The 25,697-nt window shown below is 40.1% G+C and overlaps 1 pseudogene across 1 annotated transcript in view; it reads right to left on the reverse strand.

Moving 5' to 3' along the window:
• Positions 1–22,087, reverse strand: part of LOC149225027 (uncharacterized) — a 112,078-nt pseudogene extending 89,991 nt beyond the window's left edge. The window contains exon 1 of the transcript XR_016249564.1: positions 21,785–22,087. The product of XR_016249564.1 is annotated as an uncharacterized LOC149225027 (transcript). The remainder of the gene's footprint in view (positions 1–21,784) is intronic.
• Between the last annotated feature and the right edge of the window lie 3,610 nt (positions 22,088–25,697).

A 25,697-nucleotide genomic window follows, 5' to 3' on the forward strand; every position in this document is an offset into this window, starting at 1 on the left:
GGAGAAAAGTCAAAGTGAAAAGGACTATTTCTAGGGCTAGAAACAGTCACACATGCGAAGAAAAGGTGGTCAAGTTTGCGGGTATGACAACAGGGACAAACAGTCCATAAACTAGTGTTGAGTGGGTTTGAAATTAGGCCTACAAGGCCTCCCAAGTCAAGTGAAGAAGCCTATCTCTCTAAGCGAAGGAAAAGGACCCTAATTCTCTAGGGTACCTCTCACACGTGAGAGAATTAGCATTGCAATGTTGTCACACTAAGGAAGAACGAAGTGTCGGAAGAAGGACGAAGTGTCGGGGAACGAAGTGCCAGAAGGAGGTGAACAAAGTACCGGGAAAACATAGTGCAGAGAAAAGGAAGGACTTGACTTGTGCTTGGAGGATCTTCTAGTCAAGGGTCGAGGGTTTGCTATTGATCAAGAAATAAGCTTCAATAAGAGAAAACTTACCAACGGGTTTTCCTCTCAAGAGGAGAGAGGTTTTGGCACTAGCAGAGAGCCAACATCTTGTGTTCTTGTTTTATGTTTTTGATAGCAGTTTGATGAAGTACACACACATGCATTAATAAGAAGAAGAAGATTAAGCTAACAAGGAAAAGTAAAAAGACTCCACAAATTGTTATCAAGTCAAGAAGAATCACACTACACCTAATTGCCCTAGATTCTTCAACAAACTCTAAGCTAGTTGGCAGTTGGGATGACTAGCAGGATGATGAGGAGCAGAGCCCAAAGCGAGTGGAGGTAGCCACTCAGTAAGAGACTTCCAGTATAGGGGGAGTTTGAGCCAAGTGAGCAGAGGATTTGGTTAATCATAAGAGAATTGAGTCTCTCAGCATTAAGAAGCAGACATAGAGGCACACAACGTACATGGCACTTATGACTAAAGAGGTGGACTCGCAGAGCATGGTGGGAAAGAACAAGTCTTCAAAGCATGTTCCGCATAAAAAAGTAGGGAAGTCTTCTAGTTCAGAGGGAGCAACTACAACAACAAAGAACCTGGTAGTATTGGAGACAGATCCAAGTGGCAAGGTTCTTCCAAAAACACCTTTCCTGCTAAGAGCGAGTGTTGAAAATGATAGCAAGAAAGGTATCTTTGACTTGTGCCTTAGTCAAAGAGGCCTCAACAAGTTCTTCAATAGCATGCTCAAGTTCCTATAATTTAGGAAGAGTTCCTAAAAGTTAGGATGAGTTATGAAGCAATTAACTAATGTACAAAAGTGGAAGGTCAAATTCATTGTCTTCTAGTGCAAGTTAACTTGGAAAAGGACGAGTGACACGTCTCTAATTCTAGGTCGATACTTAAGACAAGTTGCATGAGCCACTTCAACTCAATGAACAACTCAATCACCAGTTCAATTTCCTAAAATATAATTTGTCAAATTTAACCATTCAAATTGCCTTTAAAAAGAGGAACGAAGGCATAAGTTTAATCATTGTTTTGGTGAGCACAAGTTGGTGAGACCAAGCAATAGGAAGCATGAGTTTGTGCATGGAGCTTGCGAGAGAAAGAAAGCGAGCCTAGGTGAAGCTTGTGGGAGTTTGAAGAAGGACGAATTACTTGGGTTAGGAGGCAGGGATCAAGGTACAAGCAAGGGTGTTCTAGTTTACTATAAACAGAGAGAACATGGTTGTTCTCTAATGAAAACTTATTGTATTGTAAAAGACCCATTGCTCAAACATCTTCAATAGAATTCTCTAAAACAAGCAAAGGGTTTTCCCAATTGGGTTCCCTATAAAAAAATTATGTGTCTTAAATTGTGTGATTGTGCTTCTATTTTTGTTCCTATTCCACTGCAAATTCGAAGTAGAGAAATTGTGTTTATATGACAAGAAAGTGTCTTTCAGATTGTTCATATTAGCGAATAAGAAATTCATGGAATTTCTACACCACCTCTCTCTTAGAATACTAGTTCTTTGATATTTCCAATTCTCTTACATCTATTGTTTATTTCATCAACAACAATAGACAATATAACTACCTTTAGAATAGATTGGAAACATGATGAACAATGGTGATCATCTCCTGTTAGAGACCATTACGATTTAGATAGAATATACCCTTCCTTGGGTTGGAAATGTTATGTACTATATTTTGCAAACATATCCATTTTGTTATTTCGCTGAGATAATCTTAAGTGTTCACTACACAAGGCATGCCAATGCCAACCAACATTATCGGAGATGGGGTATATTGTCAAGAGTGTTTACTAAGAAGATTTGATTTCCAAAATTCTCGAAAGTTATACATGTTAAAATTGGCAACTAGGGCCAACTTCCATTTTGGACAGCTCATTTGATGGAGATAATTATTGCATTGAATTCCTCTTTTCAACAGGACCAAAATCTACCTAAAGATCATCAAATTTGGCCAAGCGGAAATACGTTTTGAGGTTAAGCCCACACATGTGCAAATCGTCAAGGTCGGCCACATCATCATGTAGGCTCATGAAGCCTAATGGACGTGTATCTTGACCCCGAACGACTTGTATAAATAAGAGAGACCTCCAACCTCATTTGGCACCTTATCAACTCAACTTCTTCTCTCTCCTCATCTGATTGGTTCGTACATCTCATTGGGCAGCTCTTCTTCTCACACGTGTGGCTAGAAAAGAGGACAAACTACATGGTCGAATTCAAGATTTGTTGCAAGGTTTGACCAACGTTGACTAGGGCCCTTTTGACCTCCTTTGACTGCATATTTTGTGCCAAAAAATTGGTTTTGAAAGGCAACATTAATTGGCACAAGAACCAAGGTTTTATGGGTATGTTGACTAGGCTGACCGCAAGACAAAAGTTCATATTTTGACCAAGTTTGACCATTGTTTTATTGGTTGTTTTGTGCCGACTTTGACCAACAAAGAAGGCCAAGTTTGACTGGCTTTGACTAAGCTACATTGTGGATTGTTTGTTGCTGCATTGACTAGCGTTGACTTTTTGGTTAGGGCAAAACTTGACTACTATTGACAACAGATTTGACAAGGTTGTTTTGACTTTGATTTGGCAAGTCAATTTTGACTTTTGTACTCTCTCTCTCTTTGTTGAGCATTTGATATAATAAGCATTGATCAAAGGGTTTTCCCCATCTTGAGGATTTTCCCTAGCATTCGCCAAATCTTGTGTTCTCTTAACTTGGCTTGTATTCTGCATTTTATTGTTCATGTTCTCTCTAAAGTTATTGTCCAAGTGATTAATGGTTAATGTGATTGCTATTGGAAACTAAATTGGAAATTGTTATTGGGTTGTTAAAAGGACATTGAAGTAATTGTGCAAAACACAAAACATACCATTGTTAACTAAAATTAACATGGTATCAGAGCCCAAGTGAAGACAAAGCCCAAGTAAGAGAGAAAAAAGCAATCACTAAGAGATATGTTGGACAAGACTATTGGACAAGTATCCATGGCATCTACATCTTACTTCAAGACTGAAGACAAGCTCAATGACAAATCTGACTATCATGCATGAAAGATGACTTTGGACCTGACTTTGGAGGAGCATGAAGTATTGGACTATGTACAAGGAAAAGTGGTGGAGACTCCTTCAAATGCATAGGCTATTGCTAAGTCAAGTATAGAAAAGGTGAGGTCAAAGCAAAGAAAATTTTGATTGACTCTTCAAAAGCATTTGGTTGCCTAAATTTCTGATTTGGGAACTTCTAAAGAGATATATGATAAGTTGGTTGGGATGTTCAAAGTGAACAATGCAAATCAAATCCTCTTTCTCAAAAACAACTTGAAGGACATCAAGATGGATAAAGTGGAATCTATCCAATACTACTTCATGAGAATTACTCAAATCAAAAATGACCTTCTATCTATTGGAGAAGTTATTGCTGACAGGGAGCTCACTCTCATTGCACTTGGAGGTCTTTCAAAACCATGGGATGTATTTACCACCACCATTCTCAACAATGACAGGATACCTGGTTTCAATGAGTTATTGGCTAGATGCACTCAAGAGGAGATTAGGATGATGGAGACAGATAAGCCCTCCAATGGAAATGAACCTACTGCCTTCTCTGCTCATGCAAAAAGGAAGAATAGTGTTGGTCCAAGGAGATAGGGTCAAGGATCCAAGAGAGGAAGAAAAGTAAGGTGCTACAATTGCAACAGGTTCAGCCACTATGCTAGAGAGTTCCCTCACAAGAAGAATTCTCCAAGGGATGTTGACAACAACAACAACAATTTCAAAGGCAATGGCAATAAAAGGAACAACAGGTTCAACAACAAAGGAAAGAGGAATGCTTCGACTACTTGAAATGGAAATGGTCGACCTCCCAAAAGGACAAGAAATGCCACGTATGATGGAGAGTAATGTTGTAGAAAAAACAAGATGAGTTTTATCTTATATATGCTCTATCTACTGCCTCTCCTTCGAATACTTTGGATCACTGGTTGATTGATAATGAAGCCTCAAGGCACTTCATTGGATACAAGAAGGCCCTCTCAAATTTGATTGAAAAGAAGACTAATCTAAAGATCATACTTGGAGATAATGCCACCTACCTCGTGAAAGGGATAGGTATTGTCCATCTTCACTTAATCAAGGTCAAACAATTCATCTACAAAAAGTATTGTATGTGCCCAATTTGAAGAAGAACCTGGTGTCTATTTCTACAATGGAAGATAAAGGCTTCAAGGTAACATTCATTGATGGAAAGGTACGTATTTGGCAAAGAAACCCTAAAGATGCATTTACTCTTGGATTTAGGGTTGATGGTCTCTATCAAGTCGGAGGAAGTCCTTTGGGAGCTTTGGCGAGTGATACTTCTCTTCAATGTGAATTATGGCACCGAAGGTTTGCCCACTCACATTACAAAGCCTTACCGGGGGTAAGGAAGATGGTCACAAGTATGTCCAAGTTTAACATGAACCATGGAACTGTTTGTCAGGGTTGTGCAACTAGGAAACATATAAAGGGACCATTCCCTTCTAGTGAGAGCAAGACAACCAATATTCTTCAACTGGTCCATTCTAAGTTGTCTAGCATTGGTGGAAAATCAAACAGGAAAGAAGATCAAGATATTGAGGACCGACAATGGAACCAAATATGAATCAAATGAATTCAATGACTTTTGCAAAGAGGTTTGCATTAAGAGGGAGACAATTGTTCCATACACTCCTGAGCAGAATGGAGTTGTTGAAAGGAAGAATCAAACAATCATGGAAGACACACGTGCCATGCTCTGTGATCAAAGTCTACAGAAGTTTTTATGGGGAGAAGTTGCCAACACTGTCGTATATGTTCAAAATAGGAGCCTACATCAAGCTTTGGATTTCAAAGGCACCCGAGGAAGTCTTCACTGGTAAGAAACCCAATGTTTCTCATTTTAGAATCTTTGGTTGTGGCCACCCGCCAAGTCCACTTGGGCCCCCACCATTGTTTCTTTCAGCTTTTCAGTTTCCTTAATTGTAGCACAGTTTACTATTTTTAGCAATTTTTGAGGTCCTGAACTTCCCGAACCGTTTTGAGGCCCTAAACGACATTTTATGGGAAAACTGGGAGCAACATGGGTCCATGAGCCGATGTTGCTCTTCCCAAAGTTGTATTTCTTGGATAGATCTTTCTAACGAGATATTGTGCGCGTCAAACGGAGATCGTATGCCAAAGTTACGACCCCGGGAAGTTGATGTACCAATTTACCCAAACAAGGCCCACAGTTTGGCATTTCATCTTCTAGGGTTGGGTTTTTGGATGTTTAGGGTTTTCCATTGTTTCTCAAAAATAAATAGGCCTTCGAGCCTCATTGTAACATAGTTCAGAGGCATGTAGCTGCCACATCTCTTCTCAGAGATAAGCTACCATCGCCCTAGCTGGTTTATTTCCATTTCTATTTGTAAGCATAGTTCAGTATTTTACATTAATGAAATGAAGTATTATTTCCACTGCATCTTTGTGTTTATGGTTATCTCTGTAATTTGTTGCGTTCCTGTTTAAATTTGGATCAATGGTATCAGAGCGGTTTGCTTTTTCTCTGTTTTTCTTCAAATGTCCCCAACGAGGTCGGGATATAAGGAGCTAGGGCTTGAACTGGTCAAACCTTTGCAAGACCAGCCTCGCAAATCCCGACGGCCTCCCATGGCGAATGAAAAGAAAGAAGAGGGGGCAGGAGATCTTATCAAAATCTTGCTCGAAGAAGCGAGCAAGAAGCCCTCGAGTGACAAAGGAACGCGATGATGGACAGCTTTGCCCAGATCCTTCAACGGCTACCTAGGGGTGACGCATCAGCTTCCAACAGCTACTCAGGAAACGCCACACCATTTAAGGTACAAGTTAATTTTGAAATCCCCATATTCGAGGGTCAGATAGACGCAGATGTCGTCGATAAATGGTTAAATTTGCTAGAGGGTTATTTTTTGTTCATGATTTTTCCAGTCGGGAAAAGATTATTTTCACTCTTCCCAAAGCAGCCCCCCACGTCAAGCACTGGTGGGAAACCTACTGCGAGCAGAAGGATGAAAGTACAGGCTCACTATTTTCAACCGCACCCACTTGGGATTCATACCAGGATGCCATCAAGGAGCAGTACTACCCTGTCAGAAGCTACGAGGATCAATACATAAAGTGAACCACGTTGCGGTAGATAATGGACCAAGATGTGCCGGAGTTTACCAATATTTTCCATACCCTTCGTACAAAGTTGGGTATCAAGGATTCAGAGCAACATTTGATACTCAAATATCATGGCTGCCTGCACAAGTACATCCAGAAAGAAATAGAATTCCTGAACATCTCCTCGCTCGGCACGGCATGCCGATATGCCGTCAAGGTCGAGCAAAAGTTTAAACAAAAGAAGCGAGACTTTGGATCTGTGAATCTGTGGCAAGGGAAAGTTGCCCCCAAATCACAGAACAAAGGACAAAGCCAAGGCGAGGCGGCCCAAGACAACCCGCCAAAGCTGCAAGCAAAGAACAGCGCCGCGAAGCCGAGAAAGGACACGGGAAAGTGATGTGAGTTCCATAAGAGCTCCACTCACAACACAAGTAAGTGTCGGGCCAAGCAGTCACTGGTGGCCGAGCTAAAGGTTTTAGAATTAGATGCATGTTCTGACTCTAAGTCAAAAGCCGACAAGGGGAATGACAAAGGGAAGCAGATTATCGATGCGGAACCCAACGCCACCGTTGCCGCCACGAAGATCCAAAAGGAGGAAACCGAAGATCCAGAGGAGGAGGAGCATCTCTTCCACTCCCAGATGTGGGTAAAGGGCTCCCCGCTACAGTTCATTGTCGACAGTGGGAGCCAAAAGAACCTCATTTCAGCAGAGGTCGTGAAGCGGTTGGGCTCGTGAAGCGGCTTGGTTCAAAAGAAGGATGGGACTTGGAGACTCTATATTGAGGGCGTTGAACAAGATCATTGTCCGTAATAAGTACCCGATCCCACGGATTGATGACCTCCTGGACCAACTGAAGGGGGCAAAATATTTCAGCAAGATCGATTTGAAGTCAGGATATCACCAGGTACAAATCGAACCCTCCGATGTGTGGAAGACTGCCTTCAAAGCCAAGGAGTGTCTTTTCGAATGGTTGGTTGTCTTTCGAATTGACGAATGCTCTTGTAACCTTCATGAGGCTAATGGATGACATCTTGCGGCCATTCACCAACTCATTTGTAGAGGTATACTTGGATGACATCCTGATCTTCAGCCAGAGTTGGGAAGAACACCTCCACCACATTCGATAGGTTCTCCAAACACTGCGGCAACACAAGTTATGTGCCAATTTGGAGAAATGCACTTTTGGCATGACCCAGTTTCAATATCTGGGGTACATCATTAATGAACAGGGGGTGCATGTGGATCCAGCCAAGATCCAAGTCATTCAGGATTGGCCATCTCCAAACACTCTGACAGAGCTCCACAACTTTCTAGGTCTTGCCAACTTCTACCGCAAGTTCATGTTGGGGTTTTTTCATATCACTTGGCCCTTGAGTCAAGTCACCAAGGGAGGAGCGAAAGCAAAATTCTTTTGGTCTGAATCTCAACAGAAGGCATTCACAGAGTTGAAAGATCGCCTCTGCTCAGCACCAGTGCTCGCATTACCAGACTTGCAACAACCATTTGAGGTCGAGACAGATGCCTCTGACTATGCTATTGGGGCAGTCCTTACTCAACATGGGCATCTAGTGGCATATCACAGTGAGACACTTTCAGACACAGTCCGAAAGTATCCCACTTATGACAAAGAGATGTATTCCATTTTGCAGGCCTGCCGACAATGGAAGCATTACATTTTGGGGAAGGAAACAGTCATCCACACAGACCACCGACCCCTGCAGTTCATACAGACCCAAGGGAAATTGCAAAATGATCGGCATCAGAAGTGGTCCACATACCTGCAACAGTTCCATTTGAATATCAAGTATAAGAAGTGCAGCACCAATAATGTTGCAAATTGCCTCAGTCGACCATCGATCATGGCGCTAACCACCGTGCTCAACTCTTGTGGGCACGAGACTTCTGATTGGCCACTTCTCTACAAAAGCAACCCAAAATTCGGCCACACATACCAGACACTCTTGGGGGGTCAGCATTTTCCAAATTTTCACCTCCAGGATGCCCTATTATGCCACCTGGGTCACCTTTGTGTTCCTTCAAGCGAGCGTGCCAAGATGATTTGGGAAGCACACTACAGTCGGGCTGATGGGCATTTCGGGGTCGAGAAAACGGTGGCAGCACTGCAGAAGTATTTCTATTGGCCGAATCTTCGATAGGATGTCAAGAAGTACATCAGATCATGCACTGCTTGCGCCATTGCCAAACTGACCATCGAGAAGCAAAGCCTCTATACCCTGCTGCCTACCCCTAGTCGACCTTGGGAATCCATCTTCATGGATTACATGTCAGGCCTTCTTTCTACTAAGCATGGAAACGACTCTATTTTTGTGGTCGTCGACAGGTTCTCGAAGATGGCCATTATGGCGGCCTGCAAGAAGAATATCGCAGCAGAAGCCACTGCTAAACTCTTCTTTGAACGAGTGTGGGTACACTTTGGGATCCCACAATCTATCATCTCAGATCGAGACAGCAGGTTCCTCAGTACATTTTGGTCCAATCTATGGTCGATGTTGGACACCAAACTCACTAAATCCACAGCCTTCCATCCTCAAACTGATGTCCAGACAAAGGTTGTCAACATGATGTTTGTACACATTCTGCGCATGTACAACTCAAAGCATCCACGCACATGGGACGAGAGCACCCTTATGTTCAGCGCAGCTACAACCGGGCTCTCCACAACTCGACTGGCCACAACCCTTTTCAGGTGGGCTTGGGATTCCAACCACTATGTCCCATTGATGTGGCCATGCCATTTGCAGCTACTCAAGCAGATTCGGCTCATGTCCAGTCTGAAACAGAAGGCAAACAGCTTCATTGAGCACATCCAACATACTCGCCAGCAGGTCCATGACATTCTGGAGAAATCAAATGCCAAGTACAAACAGCGACATGATCAACATCGGGTGCCACACAAGTTTCAGGTGGGCGACAAAGTCTGGCTGCATTTGCAAAAGGAACACCTTACCGGAGCCTATCGAAAACTCAAACCACTCCGATATGGTCCTTACACCATTACCAAGGCTGTGGAAGACAATGCATTTGAGCTCAGCATTCCCCCATTCCTTTGCCTGCACCCATTGTTCAATGTGGACCGCCTTTGGCCATACTTTCCACCATTACTAGATACATCCGACATTGCAGAATAGCTCACACCCACAGAGTTAAATCTAGATTGCATGGAACAAGCTGCAACTGATCGGATCATGGACACATAGATCAAGCACACTCGCCAGCGGAATATCCAACTGTATCGAGTTGTCAAAGCAGGCCAACTCCTTCACCTGGGCAAGTGGCTCACCAAGGACCAAGTTCAGCAGAAGTTTCCTCATCTCATGGAGGAACTCAACGCAATGGGGACCATTGCTTCCTAAGAAGGGAGGAATGACCCAGGTGGCCCCCCGCCAAGTCCACTTGGACCCCCACCATTGTTTCTTTCAGCTTTTCAGTTTCCTTAATTGTAGCACAGTTTACTTTTTTTAGCAGTTTTTCGGGTCCTGAACTTCCGAAGCCGTTTTGAGGCCCTAAACGACGTTTTTTGGGAAAACTGGGAGCAACACGGGTCCATGGACTGATGTTGCTCTTCCCAAAGTTGTAGTTCTCGGATAGATCTTTCTAACGAGACATTGTGCGCGTCAAACGGAGATCGTATGCCAAAGTTACGACCCCAGGAAGTTGATGTACCAATTTACCCATTTAGGGTTTTCCATTGTTTCTCAACAATAAATAGCCTTCGAGCCTCACTGTAACACAGTTCAGAAGCATGTAGCTGCCACATCTCTTCTCAGAGATAAGCTACCATCGCCCTAGCTGGTTTATTTCCATTTCTGTTTGTAAGCATATTTCAGTATTTTACATTAATGAAATGAAGTATTATTTCCGCTGCATCTTTGTGTTTATAGTTATCTTTGTAATTCGTTGCGTTCTTGTTTAAATCCGAACACCAATATATTTTCATGTGCTTAAAGAGAAAAGAAATAAGTTGGAAGCTTCTGGGAAGAAAGGTATATTCGTCGACTATAGTGAAAATTCAAAGGGCATATAGAATCTATGTGTCTAGTCAAAGAGATGTGGAAGTAAGTCGTTATGTCACCTTTGATGAAGATACTGCCCTTGGGAAAGCCAGAGATCTCCCTATCCCAAGGGAGCACAATGATGTTGTCGAAAAAGAGGATGAACCTCAAACGGATGAACCTATGCCCGATGTTGATGGTCCTATGGATCCTATTGATCCACCTGCTAGTGATCCCTCTACCTTAAGGAAACGACCTTTATGGCTCAAAGATACTCTCAAAGATGTTGAAAGACATTCTGCTCCAAAAGGGACATTTCGTGAAAGTAAGAAGTCGAACAAGTATCAAGGGTACTTGGTTGCCATGAGTACTATCGTTCAAGTTGAACCATGCACATTCAAAGAAGTTGAAAACACCAAGTTTGGAAACATGCGATGAATGAGGAGTATGAGTCAATCATGAAGAATAGGTATGGGACGTGGTGCCTAGACCCAAGGACAAGTCTGTGGTCACTTCTAAATGGTTTTACAAAATTAAACATGGAGCTGATGGGAGTGCTAAAAAATATAAGGCCAGGTTCGTTGCTCGTGTCTTCTATCAGAAGGAAGGAGTGGACTATGACGAAATATTTGCACCGACTGCCCGATATACCACTATCTGATCCATTATTACTCTCGCTGCCAATCAAGGATGAAGCCTACATCAAATGGACGTCAAAATTGTTTTCTTGCATGACTTGCTTAAGGAGGAAGTCTACTTGGAACAACCTCAGGGGTTTGAGGTTCAAGATAGAAGGACACATGTATGCAGGTTGAAGAAAGCTCTCTATTGGTTGAAGCAAGCCCCTAGGGCTTGGTACAAGAGGATTGGCAGCTATCTTATGAAGTAGGGATTTATGAAGAGTTATGTTGATCCAAACCTATACTTCAAGGTTGAAAAGGACATGCCTCTTATTTTGGTACTTTATGTTTATGATCTCTTTTAGACCAATGCAAACCATCTCATTTGTCAATGCAAGAGGGAGTTAACTTCTGAGTTCGAGATGAAGGACGTAGGTTTGATGCATTACTTCCTAGGCCTGGAGGTCTGGCAAAAATCAAGTGAGATTTTCCTTTCTCAAGAAAAATACATTGTGAAGTTGCTAGAGAGATGAGGGATGATTGATTGCAAGTTTGTGTCTACTCTGATGGAACTCAACCTCAAGAAGCTATGTGGAACTGCTACTGGACCTGAATTGGCAAACCCTTCCGAGTATCGACAACTTGTGGGGGGGTTGATGTTCTTGGTAAACTCTCGTTCGGACATATACTTTGTTGTAAATACTTTGACTCAATTTATGGTTGAGCCTCATCACATACATTAGATCGCTGCTAAGAATCTCTTGAGATATCTTCGTGGCACAATCAACTATGAGTTGAGATACACTGCTCGGAATTTGAGGCTGAATGGATATTCTAATGCTAATTGGGCTAGCAATGTGGTGGATAGAAAGAGCACATTGAGATGTTGCTTCTCATTGGGATCTGCTTCGATTTCTTGGATGAACACGAAGCAGAAACCAGTTGCTCTAAGCACCGCTGAGGCCGAATATATTACCGCTAGTGTGGTCTGTGGTGAAGTTGTTTGGTTGAGGAAGCTCTTCAGTGAGCTATTTGAGCACGTGTTCGATACCACCATGATCTACAACCAAAGTGGGATTCACCTTTCAGAGAATCCTATGTTGCATAACTGCTCCAAGCATATTGATATCACGTACCACTTTATCCGAGATATGATACAATGGGGAGCAATAAGACTCCAACACATCAAGACTAATGAGCAAGGTTGAAGACATCCTCGCAAAGTCCTTGGGGAAGGTTAAATTCTTAGCCTTTTGAGAGAGACTTGGAGTCGTGTAAGGACCCTCCCATGAGGGTCCTGCTTGAGTTGGACATTGAGCTCTAAGAGCTTCTGGGGGCTTGGGGTACTTCTTATAGCTATGCGCGACCATAGGGTAAGTGGTTCACCTTACCCTATAAATGCATTGCGTACAGGGTGAGTGGTTCACCTTCCCTTGTGGTACCCCATGATGGTTGACATGCGTGTAGGGTGAGTGGTTCACCTTCCCCTATAAGTGCGTTGCATACAAGGTGAGTGATTCACCTTCCCATGTGGTACCCCATGATGGTTGACATGTGTGTAGGGTGAGTGGTTCACCTTCCCCTACGATTGATGATATATGTGCATAGGATGAGTGGTTCACCTTCTCCCATGGCATATGAGCAAGATGAGTGGTTCAACTTCTCTTGCGGATACCCTAGCATACATCCTACCCATGTAGTCTAGGACTCATGGGAATTACCTCTCATCTGGCCAATGAATTGAGAAAAGTGGATAGGGACCATAACACTACAGATGGACGCATCATGTATTGTCATACTCCTTATGTCTAGGATGCATGGTGTTCAACAACTTGGCCTGGAATCAAGTCTGATTGGGGTTCTACCCCTAGTTATGTGGACTAACTTTTGTCAGGGAAGAGTGGCAAAGTCTTGTGATCACTCTCAATCGATTCTTCTTCATTATCTATATCAGTGTTCAACAAAGTTCAGACGAGATGCAAAGATGGTATATGATGACAGGATGGCTTGATGATGGATGGATTGGCAAGTGGAATTCTCCCTAGTTGAGAGGGAGTGTTAGAATTGGCAACTAGGGCCAAATTCCACTTTGGACAGCTCATTAGATGGAGATGATTATTGCATTGAATTCCTCTTTTCGAGAGGACCAAAATCGACCTAAAGATCATCAAATTTGGACAAGTGGAAATATGTTTTTGAGGTCAAGCCCACACATGCAAATTGTCAATGTTGGCCACATCATCATGTAGGCTCATGAAGCCCAATGGACATGTCTCTTGAACCCCAACGACTTGTATATGGATGGGTTGACAAGTGGAATTCTCCCTAGTTGAGAGGGAGTGTTAGAATTGGCAACTAGGGCCAAATTCCACTTTGGATAGCTCATTAGATGGAGATGATTATTGCATTGAATTCCTCTTTTCGAGAGGACCAAAATCGACCTAAAGATCAAATTTGGACAAGGGGAAATATGATTTTGAGGTTAAGCCCACACGTGCAAATTGTCAAGGTTGGCCACATCATCATGTAGGCTCATGAAGCCCAATGGACATGTCTCTTGAACCCCAACGACTTGTATATGGATGGATTGGCAACTGGAATTCTCCCTAGTTGAAAAAGGGAGTGTTAGAATTGGCAACTAGGCCAAATTCCACTTTGGACAGCGCATTAGATGGAGATGATTATTGCATTGAATTCCTCTTTTCGAGAGGACCAAAATCGACCTAAAAATCATCAAATTTGGACAAGGGGAAATATGTTTTTGAGGTCAAGCCTACACGTGCAAATTGTCAAGGTTGGCCACATCATCATGTAGGCTCATGAAGCCCGATGGACATGTCTTTTGAACCCCAACGACTTGTATAAATAAGAGAGACCTCCAACCTCATTTGGCACCTCATCAACTCAACTTCTTCTTCTCTCTCCTCATCTAATTGGTTCATATGCTCATTGGGTAGCTCTTCTTCTCACAAGTGTGGTTGGAAAAGAGGATGAATTACAAGGCCGAATTTCAAGATTTGTTGCAAGGTTTGATGAGCGTTGACTAGGGCCTTTTTGACCTCCTTTGACTATGTTTTTTGTGCCCAAATTTCGATTTTGAAAGGCTGCATTAATTGGCACAAGAATCGAGGTTTTCTGGGCATGTTGACTAGGCTGACCACAGGGTTGCCCGCAGGACAGAAGTTCAGATTTTGACCAAATCTGATTGTTGTTTTATTGACTGTTTTGGGCTGACTTTGACCAACCAAGTGTTGAGAAATCTAGGGCATCGAGATTAGGTGATTTCTCTTCTATTGATAATTGTTTCTGAGTGCTTTTTAATTCTTACATTAGGATCTTCTTTTACTTATATTATTATAGTGTTATTCTTCATCAAACAGCGACCAATGCATAAACCATAAAGGGACAAGAGACACGGAATATAGGTTATCATCCAAGGCCAAAACCTCTCCTTCTTGAGAGGAAAACCCAAACAAATTCTTCTTGTTATAGAGATTCCAATTAACAAATACCAAGACCAAGACCCTAGACTTTTTTGCCACTCCAAGACCAAGTCACAAACCTTCCTTGATGAAATCCTTCTTGAAACAAACTTATTGCTCTTTCCTTCTCCTACGATGAACACAAGTCAAACTATCTACACTACTACAATTTCAGTTTGATCCACTGATCTGCAACCTCAACTAATCTTGTACCCTTGCAATTCTCACGTGAGTTGTTTGGAGGTATCTTCCTTCTACGCTTGACTAGGAGACTGTCATTCCTCAATTCAGCTTGAGCATACACTTGTTCTTTTCCCAAACTTGCCTTTTTATGATAATTGAAATACCTTAGCCTTGCGAGCAATAGGTGACAGCAGATCCTTACATGTGTGGAGTGTATTTTATCCCAAAACAGACCTAGGAAAACTTCGCTCTTCCTTCTTTCTTCACGCTGGCTAGGACACTCCCTTTCGCTGACCTTCACACCACTTTCTATTCCAGACCTTGACCAAAATTCATCACAGAAATTATGTCTCTAAAATAAGGCGAAGTTTCCCTACTTATAGTTGTTGCCCATGCTAATTAGCCGACATGACATGTAGGTGAGTCGACGTCTCCTTTTATTATCCTTCTTGAAGCAAACTTGTAGGAGAGGTCTTGTGCTTGTCTTGGGATTTCATACTTTATTTAATGACGCATACAAAATGTAACATGCCCAAGAAGGGTTCTTCAAACATGACATTGACTCAATTTGACTTTTATGACTAGATGACAAACCTAAAGGCTCACAATGGGAGCCATTACTAAAAATAAAATTCCTTGCTCATGAAACCCATGAGACAAGCATTACAACAATAATTTTATTTTTCTTATTTTCATCAATTACATAAAATCACAATTACATGTGTCATTATGAAGACCAAACCTAGTTACACTTTTCAACGCTCCCTCTTAACTAGGGAGGTATTCATAATGGTACTTGATCATTTTCAATCTGAAGAATTTCTCATAAGAAGAGTCGGATTGGTAACCCATCTGTATAGCATCATATCAACCAGCATTGTCACATAGCAAGGCCTTGACTAACAACTCTATCTCTCCACGAGATCTAAGCACAATGTTGGCAAGACCAATGATGTATAGACACCCTCATCATTGTCTCTCTCAGAACATACCCCACCCGGGTTCTCAGGTTGTGTTCCAAAAGGACTATTCTTATCTTGGATTCCCCATCCTCAAAGAATATCGGTCCTCTACGACTACTCTTATCTTGGATGCCTTAACACATCCTCAAAGAGCGTCAAATGCCAGATGTTTACCCAATCCTCCATTATGTCTTCAAAGTGAAGACAAGAATGATGTGTCTATCTCTCCCTCTTAACTAGGGAGGACATATCCATTCTGATAGAGGAATGTACTCATTCCTACGAAAGGAATGTACCTAAACTCCCTCTTGGCTTCGGAATTTCACTTCCAAGTTTCTACCAAGTAAGAAACTTGTTTCCAGGCTCCCTCTTAATTAGGGACCTACAGCAGCTCCTCAAGTGGAGATGATGGGACAACCAGTTGCTTGAAGAACTCCTCCTCACGATGTCATGAACTTCTTTTCGTTATCTAGGAGTCTTCGTGTTTGGGACTTCTTTATAGGGCACAGAACATCCATCACTTTCATCCATGAGTCAATCATGTCATCATCGGAAAGTTATCCATCAGTCCATATATGTCCTTCCTTCATGCCATGTTTCCTTAAGGATCTTTCATCCTGCTACATGGGCATCGGTGGTGGAAGATATCCATAGCTCTTCCCTTGCCAGCCCTGCATAAGCCCATCCAAATATTTGTTCAAAAATAAGAAATGAACACTTGCATCCAAATTACCTTTGTGATGGTCTTTCATCATGACATCTTCTAGTTTGCATCAGCATCCTGCATACATATCGACACATCTCCCAAAGATATATATATTGTCAAGGGGCTCTTTCTTTTTCCAGACTCCATTAGAATCTTCATATCTTTCAGTGAGATATCTTAGTCAAATATTCTTGGTCTTTGGATGTTGATTGCGTTTCCCATGGTTAAATATCCCACGATCTCTTCCTTCTTTTCTTCACACATTTCATTCACAGGTACTTCCAATCAAAGTTCCTCCAATTAATGTCAACCGCCTCATACTTCATATGAGGACATATCATGTTGATTTCATCTAGTGAATATGTGACCCATGCATTCATGCATCCCTTCCCAGGAGGAGATCCTTCCTTTTGATTATGATCTCAAGATAGAGCATTGATCCATGTTACCTGCAACCATTGACATGACTACAATATTGAATGTAAGCATACATACCTCATTTTTCTTTGGGTCATCCAGACTTCCTGTAGCAACTCCCTTGATTGAAAAAGCTTCAATCCCGTGTTCTATTTCTTTTATGTCATCACACCATCATCCCATGAATTCCACAAGTTTGGAATTCTTGATGAAACACTTGCTTTCTCTCTTGATCGGTGAACCTTTCGATGAAGATTCCATCAAAGAATCTTGAGGATCTAGAATATTCCCATCTAGAAGATGTTTCCTTTTGACTGATGTATGGTGAGCTTTGACCTGAATGACCTTTTACTTTTCCATAAGTGCCACTTATGTTTACAATCAAGTTTAGAAGAGTTATATCCTTCATTGTTGACTGCGATAGATTCCAGCCATCTTTCATGCTTCTCTATGATGATGTCCCGAGCTCTTGATTTCAATGCTTCTATGATGCCATGATGCATCATCATTTTCTTAGTAAATCATAATAGTCATATCTTTCAACAGAAGACTTAGGAACTTGAAAAGAACTTATGTAAGGAAGACTATCTCAGCAATAGAGATTTCTTACTTACTCTTTCTTGGACTTCTTTTCAACTTCCTCTACTTCATTGGTGATATGGGCGGCTTCTCTTCCTCTTTTGTTATTGTCCTTCTTGGTCTTAGGAGATCTCTTTTGTAGTGCCCATATTCTTGACACCCACAGCATTGAATCTTAGTCATGTCCTTCTTCTTTTTTTGAGAACTAGATTTACCAAATTTTCCTTTTCTTCTTGTCATTGTAACATAAGCTTGATTTTGTTCACCTGCTCCCACATCAGATTTGGCCTTTAGTCTAGATTCTTCAATCTTGCATAGTGACCATAGATCTTGGAATGAAGTAGCTTCTTTCTTCCCATAAATACTTGAAGTAAAGTTACCCCACTCCTCTGGTAGTGCATTTAATACAAATGCAGTCATTTCTCTATCAAACATGACTTCTCCCAGATCTTGTAGTTGATCTCTGATTTTAAATATCCTCATAAAGTATGAGGCTATTCCATCTTTCCTTGACATCTTCAGCTTGTAAAGTCTTTGCCTTAATGAGATGACTTCTCCAACAGCGCTTACGGAGTACAACTCTACCAGTTTGTCATAGATTTCTTTTGAAGTTTCAAGTTTAGATACATATGGGATGAGGGGATCCTTGATGGATTCTATGAGAATCCTTTGAGCCGTAACTTCCCCTTTTATATACTTTGCAAGAGCTTGAGCATCTTCCTTTCTTGTTTTAGTGATAAATAATTTGACATGTTCCATAACCTCATTTTCAATGAGATTCAGATATGTCCTTTTCTTCTATGCAAGATAGTTTGAAGACCCAACCAATTTGTTGTTGTCCTTGCAAAAAGACATTTTGACAGATTCAGAGGTGGACATAAATATATTTACTTGATAGGATGCTCCTTCTCCTTGTTGCTTTCTTAATGTTGATGATGCTATAGAGAATAGAAAACTTCTCCTTGATGAAGATAGTCTTCTTCAATAATGATCCTTGATCTCAGAGAGAGAGAAAGATCCTTTAGGATCCTTTGATGGTGAAGTCTTGTTGATGAAGATCAATGATGACTTCTTGATGATGTCTTCAATGGTAGGAATTTTGCTACAACGAGAGAACGCCTTTTGATCTAGCTTCCTTTGGATCTTGAGTTTAAGATGATCTTCGCTTTGATGCCTTTCTTGAGATTTGATCCTTGAGTGTCCCTTGATAAGATGCCCTTTCTTGACTTTGTTACCTTAGCTCTGACACCTTTTTGAGTGCTTTTTACTTCTTAGATTAGGATCTTCTTATATATATATATATATATATATATATATATATATATATATATATATATATATGGTGAATCGGTAACTGCCAGGCCTAATCTATGGGAGACCCAGGATCAAACCTCATAGCTGCCACTATAACACCAAGAGCATAACCAACCACCTGCAAGTCGGGTATACTAAGTTCCTATGATTTTAGCAAGAGAAGACTCACGAGAAAGGGGAATCCGCCCCTCTAGCTGCCACCACAGTAGGTCATTGTACTCAATGAGATTTGAACTTCGGTCTACCCGGGCTTCGCCCATGTGACTTACCGTCAAACCACACATATTATAGTGTTATTCTTCATCAAACAGCTACCAATGCATAAACCATAAAGAGACAAGGGACACAGGATATAGGCTATCAGCCAGGGCCAAAACCTCTCTTTCTTGATAGGAAAACCCAAACAGATTCTTCTTCTTATAGAGATTCCAATTGACGAATACCAAGACCAAGACCCTAGACCTTTTTGCCACTCCAAGACCAAGTCACAAAACTTCCTCGATGAAATCCTTCTTGAAACAAACTTGTTGCTCTTCCTTCTCCTATCGTCAACGTAAGTCAAACTATTTGCACTACTGCAATTTCGGTTTAATCCACAAATTTGCAACCTCTACTTATCTTATACCCTTACAATTCTCATGTGTGAGTTGTTTGGAGGTATCTTCCTTCTTCACTTGACTAGGAGATTGTCCTTCCTCAATTCGGCTTGAGGATACACTTGTTCTTTTCCCAAATCTACCTTCTTATGATAATTGAAATACCTCAGCCCTATCTACAATAGGTGACAGCAGATCCTTACACATGTGGAGTGTATTTTAGCCCAAAACAGACCCAAGAAAACTTCGCTCTTCCTTCTTTCTTCACGCTGGCTAGGAGACTCCCTTTCACTGACCTTCGCACCACTTTCTATTTCAGACCTTGACCAAAATTCATCACAGAAATTATGTCTCTGAAATAAGGCCGAGTTGCCCTATTTATAGTTGTTGCCCATGCTAATTAGCCGACATGACATGTAGGTGAGTCAACGTGTCCTTTGGTGAAGATATTATTATCCTTCTTGAAGCCGACTTGTAGGAGAGGCCTTGTGCTTATCTTTGAGGGCTTTCATACTTTATTTAATGACATACAAAATGTAACATGCCCAAGAAGGGTCCTTCATACATGACATTAACTCAATTTGACTTTTATGACTAGATGACAAATCCTAAAGGCTCACAATGGGAGCCATTACTAAAAATAAAATTCCTTGCTCATGAAAACCATGAGACAAGCATTACACCAATAATTTTATTTTTCTTCTTTTCATCAATTACATAAAATCACAATTACATATGTCATTATGAAGATCGAACCTAGGCCGAGGTTGTCTGGGTTTGACTGAACTACATTGTGGATTGTTTGTTGTTTTATTGACCAACATTGCCTTTCAGGTTAGGGAAAAATTTTACTATTGTTGACTACAGATTTGACATGGTTGTTTTAACTTTGATTTGGCAAGTCAATTTTGAATTTTGTACTCTCTCTGCTGAACATTTGATATAATAGAAAGAATTAATCAAAGGGTTTTCCCCATCTTGGGGTTTTTCGTAGCATTCGCCAAATCTGATGTGTCTTGGCTTGTCTTCTGCATTTTATTGTTCATGATCTATCTACAGTTATTGTCAATGTGATTTATGGTTTAATGTCATTGCTATTAGAAACTAAATTAGATATTGTCATTGGGTTGTTAAAAAGACATTGAAATAATTGTGCAAAGCATAGAACATACCGTTGTTAGCTAAAATTAACACTACACTAGTCACAATATACAATTCCTTTTTCCAGCAGCAATCTTCAGCAATTCCTTTTTCTATGGAAGCAATTTCCAAAACTGAAGTAGGGGATCATGAGTCAAGGACTATGACCATTTTGCATTCAGCAAATACCAACAGTTTTGCCAAGACTTATCAACCTTCTTCCTCCCAAACTTGCCAGTCATGACTGCTTGTGTGGCAACTTCCTAGAAGTTAGTTGATTTGCCTTATCTTGGCCAAGTCGTACTCTGCAGCTGACCTTGAACTTGCAACTATTTTGGACAAGGTATAAGTTTAATACTTCAACTGTAAAAGAAATTAATTATGGGGAGTGGCTCCATCTATAATGAGTCGAGATCCCCCAGCTCCATCTGCCGAATCACAACAGTCCCAATGCAGCAGTGGCTACCCTCGTCATTGTGCTAGCCAGGCCGTGAGGGAACACCGAGGGTACTGTAATAGCTGGCCACGCAGTCCTCCAGCACAGCTCAAGTTTCCAACAATTTAACCGTTGATTTCAAAGGCAAAAAGCAGCACGAGTTATGGCTAGGTGGTTAACGTTGCTGAACCAGAACTCTAGATGGAGGGGTTGGTAGGGTAACCTGATAACAATAAGAACGATAAACTTGCCTCGGGTCTGATTCCAGCTACCGTGTGATCTTTATCTGTTACATTTCTATTAGTACGATATACTCACCTATATGGCCTTTAGTATTTGGACTTTTAATGCCTTTAATGTTTTGTGTAAACTGTACCGCTTCGTCGTTTAGGAATGATCTCTGGCAGTTTTCATACATTATATGGATTTTAATGTCTATAAGTTAGACTTGATGTGGCTACTCTAATAGCCCTTCTAAACAATAAATTGGCCGTACGCGTATTTCGATTTATTTCATTGTCAAAGGGAGGAATAAAAACAATATTGCTATCTGATTATCATGAGCACATGGGTGTATATAAGAAAAATAAGAACCTTGTACAGATTTGAAGGTGTTTTTTGAGCCTAGCAGGTGAAAACTATATTCGATTCTCTTCTACTTTGCATTGAACAATTCAACGACGATTGTTCTCGTATTTGGCTTACGCATAGTTTTTAGATTATCTGATCTCGATCGATTTTAACATGACACTTCGTATTTTACATCGTAAAACAGATATAGCATACCTGTAAAACAGAGGTCAGAGACTGGCGAATCCACAATCTGGCAACAGAGAGAACCTCTTTGTCAGAGGCAGTGCCCATCCCTGTAGATAGATTAATTTCTGCGACTTGGACCTCCATACCAATTAACGACAACAACACCGACTGCTGAACTTTCTTCTAAATCCTCCTTAAAACCACGAAATCGGACTGCGAAAACTTCAGCTTTGGATTTTCAATGAAAATTATGTCGAGGTTATGTCGGTTGACCAGTGAGCGATTAAGCTGTCGCTGCACGGTATGGGGAAGAGGGAGGAGAAAAATAGACGCAAGGGTTTCAAATACCAAAACCCTAGGGTTTCTTTGGCTTCGCTGGAATCGTGGAACTTTTGAACACGTTGGATTTGATCCAATGGATGGCATGTTGACACGTAAATGGACAAATATCCGCTGAACCTGCGCTGTCTATTCCAGTGTGAATTACCTTTCTCAGTGCTAAATAATTTCAAACCTTCGTTAAGAAAGAAGACGTGGATTCACCAAAATATCAAACGGTCAAGTAAATGGATATTTACTTGTATAATGGATATTTACTTGTATAGGGAAATAGGGAAAAAGAAAAAGGATTATATGGAAGAGTTCAATTTTATTTCTAATCATCATTCTAAAGCGCCATTGACCTCTATAGGGATAGAGGGAAAAAGAAAAAGGATTATATTGAAGAGTTCATTTTTATTTCTAATCATTATTCTAAAGGGTAGTATATTATGGAGAGTTAAAGAAATTTCAATCTTCATCAAAAATTGTATATAGGGGGTAATTTATTATGGAGAGTTAAAATTTGTATTGTTTAGTTAAGAATTAAGTCTCATCAATTTTGTTGTGAAATTGGATGTTTTAAAAGATTAAAAAAAAAAAGTGGAAACAAAAAAAAATTGTTTTAGAATGTTGTGAGAGCAAGTTCTTGGGATAATTTATTCACTGAGAGGATAATTAATAAGTTGGGGGCACTCATCATTACGTTCAACAGGAAAAGGGATTAAATGCAAAATCTTCAGGTGACTTGTCCCATAGGCTATTTTTAGCCTCGTGGATGTTAAAAATAAATTATTTCTTAAAATATATCACTACTAAAAACGCATCTAGGTTTAAATCATCTTGTGTATGTTTCTAAGTGGGAAAACCCATCATAATCTTTGTGTATCTTTCATTTTGTAAAACATTTTATATTGTTTACCAAAGGTGGAGTTTCTTTAATAATGAAATTTGGATTATCATGGAACTTTGATTATTATTATATTTTTATAATGCATGTTTTCAACATTTGAATTCATATGTCACAAAATTGCTTATAACTATCTTTTATGTTTTAAGAACTTATAACATGCAAGTTGTTATGCACACTATTGTTTTAATGTATGATGTATGCATCCATGTTTTTGGTATATAAAATACACACAAGGTTTTATAGCATATACAAACATTGATGCATATCATAAATGTAGTGCACCAATGTACATATATGCATATCATAAATGTAGTGCACCAATGTGTATCATTGACATAGTTCTATAGTGCTTTGAATATCTAAAATGCCCACAAAGGTGATTAAAATATGGCATATGCTTTGGTGATTAATGTTGGGATTTTAATACACTAGTGCATATTAGTACATTCCTCGTTTTTGCATTATAAACACAAGTATTGCATCAATATGTCTTACCAATGTAAGCACAGTGTGAAATATGTCTAGATGTTTTTGTTCTGTTAAAACCTTTAGTACTAATAGTGGAGGTTTTTTTTATCATTTTGTTTAACCTTATAATATTAGAAATCTTCACAAAAACCTCGACTAAAAGTGTTTTCCTTGTAGTGTTCATTTAGTATTCATGATATCACATAAGTTTAGAAGGTAACAAGTGAGATTGAAAGTTACAAAATGAACAATATAGCAATAATTATTATCACATATAGCATTTGCACTTAGTAACCGTGACTTTTGGGAAGATCACCCATCTAGATACAACTTTAATTCAAACATGTTAACCATAGTGATTTCCGCTAAAGTAAAATTCTCTTAGCTTGCTACCCTATTTGCAAAAAGTTGGTAAGTATTGTCCCTTGATATGCCTAAGAAAGTCCACATAACTTGTTTTTTCATATACAAAACTTTAACGAGTGTAATTTATTATTGTGTCCTATGACTATGGGGAAGTTTTCACAATAAACATGTTTAAGTTAAATAACATTGTTATAGGGGGGGTTTCTTAAAAAGTCATAATTATGCTTTGAAGGTGATCGATAAGTGTAATTCCTTTACTATTTGCAATCTCAACATTGTTGTGAAATGGCAACAAGAAATTTCAGTTTAATGTCCTTGAATTAAACTGTGAATTAAAATAGAATTCTTTTCTCATAGCAGTTTGAAAATAATTAATTAAGTTTAATTAACTTAATTAATTTAGGAAATTCGAATTGGAAGTCTTTTAGAAGGCATGTATATGTTCTCCCTAACTTATAGGAGTTAAGGATGAGTTATGAATGAGTTGTAATTTGTTAACTCAGTTTATTGAGTTAAGTCCAATTAAATTAGTTCCAATCAGTTTCAGGAACTAGTAGTGAGTAAACACACTAGGGACACTAGTGACCTAATTAGTGCTACTCTAGTTAACTGAAGATTCCACCATCAGAAACTCATGCATGTTGATTCTGAGAAAGACCCAGTTGAGACTAGAGTGCAGGGATAGTGTAATATTTGTTTTAGATTTTTTTGAGTTGCACTAACAGTGCATGCAATCAGGAATTGATCCTTGAGGGATTTCGTTATTTTTAGAGGTTTTATTTCCCTTTAAATACAAGTTATCTTTCATAGGAATTACACATTGGAATAAAGACTTGGAGAGCTTGTGAAGAGGTCAAGCTTTGGCCTTGAGCTTGCTTATGAGTTGGAGATTGAATTTGCAAAGTGATGGGATTGTTCTAGAGAGAACAAGCATTGTAATTTCATCTTGATTTTCCTTATTAATACAAAACAGATAGTGGGGTTTTGAGCTATGTCTCTCCCCGGATATTTATTGTGGTATGTGTCTTTAATTCCCTTCATCTATTGATTATTGTTTGCTCGATGTTTATGGGCTTCCGATGTAAAGAGAGAAGTAGATTCTTGTCTCTAGATTTAGAAAATTGCATTAGCTTGTGAATCTACAGGTTTTTCTACATGGTATCAGAGCAAGATTTTTTTTTGGCCGAGAGTTTGCAGAGAAGTTTTGAGAATTTCTGTGCAAAATTTTCAAAAACAAATTGCAGATTTTGATTCCTTGGGAAAATATAAACAAATTCAAAAAAAAAAATCGGTCGAATCAGATTTCGGGTGAGGGAGATATCATTGATTTACAATCAACTCCCTAAAGGAGATTTCAAAGTTTTGAGTTTCTGGGTTACAGGTGAAAGTTGAATTTTCATACATACTTCAGGATAAGTAAATGGTGTTCCATGGGTTGAGGCTTGAGTATGCCTTGGAAGGCAGCTCGAATTTTATAGCCTGGAGGAACATGATGGAGGTTGTGCTAAAAGATAATGGCGTGAAGGAATTCATTGATCAAGAAGTCCCCAAGCCAGCAGCCACGAATGCACAGAACTTGGTCGAATGGAAGAAGTGTGTGGCAAAGTCAAGGCGGATAATCCTTGAGGGAGTTCGAGACCACATTGTCTCGAGTCTCCATGGCAACGAAACTTCACATGCTATGTGGAAAACATTGACGGACTTGTATCAGAATAACAGTGATCAAAGGAAGTTGGCACTAAAAGATAAACTTCGTAAAATCAAGAAGGAGAAAGGTGAGACGATTCCATAGTACTTGACCAAGTTCACTCAATGTCGAGATGAACTTGGAAGTGTTGGAATCACACTTTCCGAGGAGGATATGGTAAGCTTTGT

Source organism: Pinus tabuliformis, chromosome Q (assembly GCF_031772625.1).
Source record: "Pinus tabuliformis cultivar Carrire ecotype Pingquan chromosome Q, CPIR1, whole genome shotgun sequence".
NCBI lineage: Eukaryota > Viridiplantae > Streptophyta > Pinopsida > Pinales > Pinaceae > Pinus > Pinus tabuliformis.